Here is a 4,625-nt window from a genome sequence, read left to right as displayed (position 1 = left end):
GTAAATAACTGAAAAACTTCCAGTGAAAAACAAGCATATGAATACCTTGATACTTTAGCCATGTTGTACAATGCTCTTTTGGAGTCTGTTGACATCCTGTATTATGCTGTTACACAAATAATGGGCAGTTCCATTTAAAATCAATACACTCTCTATAAAAGACATGGTCTTAGTCTGCTACACAGGAGGTGTAGATTTCATGTGGAGTCACCCATATTCAGCATGTTGAGGTAACCCCATTTGAAATTCACATTTCCTGTCATGTCATTCATAGGGGGTGAATGGATTTTAAGTGGAACAGCCCAATACACCAATGAAGTTCAAAACTGGCCAAATGTTCTTGTAACTTTGTAAGCTAAAGATATGGCAGTCCATAATTTAAAGGATGGTTTATAATTATATACAGTAGTTAAGATAATTAACCCAGCCTTTGAGAGGAGAATTCTTATGTGGTTTGCCGTAGATATCAACTCAGTAATTATATGTCTTTTCTATACTTCTTGTGACACAAATATTCAGCCAATTTTGAAAGTGTTTTTTGGCACACTCTTGATAATATTATTATGCGATGTATATATATTATATATATTAATATACTCTCACTTCTTCAATGAAAAGAGGCGACAGTATGTAATGTGGTGTAAATGTTATCTTTGTTATAATGATATTGTACATAAATATATTTAATATGAAGCGTGTACGAGAGGTGAGGGTCGTTAAGAGAGTTGAAAGTTATAGTGTATGTTATTATATTGTGAGATTTTCTAATAATTGTCGGTGGGCAGGAAAAACATTGTACGTGTCATTGGCCCCTGAACATGTTTAATGTAAAACCTCCCATGTAACCTGTTGGCAGTTTTGTTTTAAACATGTTCAGGGGCTAAAAAAAGCACAGGTGGTTTTTCCTGCCCAACAACGTCATAGAGTACTGTATAGCAGGATATTCACAATGGAGCATTCCAACTGAAATCCATACACCCCCTATGGAAGACATAATCTTAATCTGCCACACGCAGGGATTTCTATTGGAGTCACCCATTCATGTAACCCCATTTGAAATCAACACTCTCTGTGTGAAAGAGTAATGTCACATTTTCCATAGGGGGTGTATGGATTTCAACTGGAATAGCCCATTTTGGAGCAGACAACACTGATTGGGTGACTCCATTTGATATTCACACTCCCTGTGTGGAAGATTAAGGTCATGTTTTCCATAGGGGGTGTATGGATTTCAACTGGATTAACCTATTTTGGAGCAGAGGGCACTGATTGGGTGGTTCCATTTGAAATTCACACTCCCTGTGTGGGAGATTAAGGTCATGTCTACCCTAGGGGGTGTATGGATTTCAACTGGAATAGCCCAATTTCAATTGCTCTAACCAGTTTGTGCAGTTTGTGTTTCAAATGGCTGCTCATGAAAGCATTTGGGTAAAAATAACCCAGCAAACACAGAACATTTTACAGAAAACATGTGTCTGGTTATATAAAGGATATGGTATAAAATGTTTTAAAATAATTGAAAAACATTTTTGAGAATTTGCTGCAACACATTCAAACTGATTGAAATTTAAGTGTTTACAAAATATTTGGCCAAAATATTTGTTGACAAATATTTGACACTAACATTGTAGCTACATTTTTAAAATGATGTTGTAGTGTTGTTTCATATAAAACTTTTTCCTGACCTTGATATAACCAGACATTTAAAGTTATTAGAACGTTTAGACCAAACCCCATTTGTAACATGTTTATAATGTTTGCTGGGATTTTCATGTGCTTTTATATTTTCCGTTCTGATATTAACTGAAAAATACGACAATAAAATCTCATGAAAAAAATATGCTGCTATACAGTATTAAAGCATTTGGTTGGTGAGTCAGCAAATTAAGTGTGTAGCAATGCAATCCAGAGAATAAATGATAGGCAAACTAAATTTACTGTGGAATGTGTAATGATTTATGTGATAATTGTACAATACAAGTGAAAAGATTTTGATAAAAGTTAAAGGGGGTGGTCCAATTTTTCATGTTCTGTTTAATACCAAATTTCGATATAAAATTGGATCGATTGAGCCCATCTTTATTGGTCGATCTATGAGTTTTAACAATATTGGACGAGGTGTAGTTGAGTCCAAAATTTTTTAACTTATAGGGAGACCAATAAATATTGAGCGTAAAGCATCCAATTTTATCATTATTATGTTTTGGATCCGTTATTTTCACACACTTTGATTCATCAAACCATAGACCGTGAAGAGATGGACGGTCATCTGGATCGTTATTTTATAGAAATTTCACATTATGCTCAGACCATGTACGTCTCACTCGCACCTGTTGGATTAGCGTGTTTGAAAGAAGCGGCATTCAATCGAAGTACATACATTGTCTCTGACACAGCTACGACTGCAATGTAAACTCTGTTGTCACAAAACAATTATAGTTACAAAAAATGAAACGGTAAAAAACGCTTATTTGCTGCAGTTTCAAGTTAATTAAATAAATACATATATTCACCGTTTCGATTTATCTAACACTAGCTGTTACTCTGGCATTGAATAAGTTTCAATTTGCGTTATATAAGCCTTGGTCTCATTGTCATGCTTGCACAGATGCTCAGAGCACAACATGCCATTGGTTTGCGACTGATAATGCAATTGAGTGGACGAGAGTTGTTTTATTGACCTTTTGTACGGTAAATCGATTCGATGGCAGGTTTGAAGACTATCTTGTCTTTGTGTTCAGGCGAGACGATCATAGCTTCAAAGGATATGTTGCAGATGACCGTCCATGTCTTCACGGTCTATGATCAAACATAATAATGAGTTGTATTGCTCCAGTGGTTTTGATATCAGAAGCAAAAACATAGCAATGCCCATAGGATAGTACATACTTCTGGTTGTGGTTACCGCAATTCACCATGTTTTTGCTCTCATCTGAACAAAACATATATCGAGCATGAAAAATATGAGCATGCTTCTATAACAAAATCTCATTTTATGAAAAAAATGGAGAGGAGGCTGTCGATCAGGTCGGACCCTTAATGATTTCTGTAATGATGATATAACTTTTTAATACAAAATTTTGATAAAAGTTAATGTTCAGTATGAACCAAAAGGGTCTTGTTTTCAATTGCATAGTTCTATAAATAAAATGTAAAAATATGCTATACAGCATTTTTGCCCTAAAAAGTGGGACATTTTCCGGATTTCTTATTTTGAAGGGGAAAGTGGGTGGGGCGATCAAAACCTTTTGGGCTTTGCGTGGCATTAGTAAAATTTCAATTTTACGTAAAACTCTTTGAAAATTGTACCTATTATGCAAGAATTTTGATTCCATGTCGACAGCAAGAAAAGCATTTGCATAGTATGACTATGCGTCATGTTTTAAGAGAGATTCAAAACATGTAAGAAAACGGAAACTCAAGACTTATAAATTTGCTACCAATGGGTTGTTTTTTAAATTCCGGTATAGTAGCTGATTCTGTGAACAATTTTTATTTCGTTATTAAACACTCACTGTATATGTCTTGATATTGTTTACAATTAAAAGGAAAGCTTAAAAAAATTCATTAATATATCGTAAAAGAGAGAATGTACCCAAAATTATTGTGTAAAAAAAGAATGGTGAAATAAAAGAATAAATGAAATCACTTAAAATTGATATTCATTGAATTGTTTGGTATGTTGGATTTGTATGCAGTATTATTATGGCACAAGGGCTTTTACATTTAAAATTCACACTAACCCTGTAGAAGATCTTAGAAATATCTTCTACAGGGGGAGAATGGATTTCAAATGGAATAAACACATTAGGCAGTTCCATTAGAATTTCATACACCCTCTGAGAAAGATTCAACCTGAATCTTCCACAGATGGAGGGTGAGTTTCAAATGGAGCTACTTAAGGGTAGACGAGGTATTGTTGGTCGAAGCAACCTAAAAATCGATTTTCATTATTTAGATCAATATATTATTGAAAATTATCACCTTCATGTTTTGCAAAAGTTCATACTACAAATCGTATACTTTGTAAACTTGCTTAATTTATTGTTGTTAATGAGTTATGTACGTTTTACAAATTTAAAGTGTTGTTGTTTCAGCCCTCTTTACAACGTAACTCAAGAACCGCAGCTATAAAAGTATATCTGTGATATTTGAATTCTTCTACACGTCCGCTATGAATTGAGCAATGCAGTTTTTGCCAAAGCTCACTACCATTCGTAAGATGCTGTGAACTACCAAATCACAACAGTTTAAAATAATTAATAACCTTAATGTGTTCATTCCATTTGAAATTCATACTCTCCCTGTGGAAGATATTTCCAAAATCTTCCACAGGGGTACAGCTCAACTTCCCGTACTTTGCCTAACCAGACAGTCCATGCCAAAATTGTTACTACACCTTTACATTTCATAGAATCTCTTTTTGATGTCTGTCATTTTGAACATCACACTTGAAAGATGTATGCTATGTAGAAACTTTATTTTGCAATTTCATAATTTGCATATTATTAGCATATTTGCAAGAAAAAACATGAAAATCAATAAATACCTATATTTTTCACAATTTCAATATTTTATTAGAAATTAAGCATGTGGGCCGTTTGTTATGACTTGATGAATGAAGC

Source organism: Amphiura filiformis, chromosome 15 (genome assembly GCF_039555335.1).
Source record: "Amphiura filiformis chromosome 15, Afil_fr2py, whole genome shotgun sequence".
Lineage (NCBI taxonomy): Eukaryota > Metazoa > Echinodermata > Ophiuroidea > Amphilepidida > Amphiuridae > Amphiura > Amphiura filiformis.
This window is presented reverse-complemented; position numbering follows the sequence as displayed.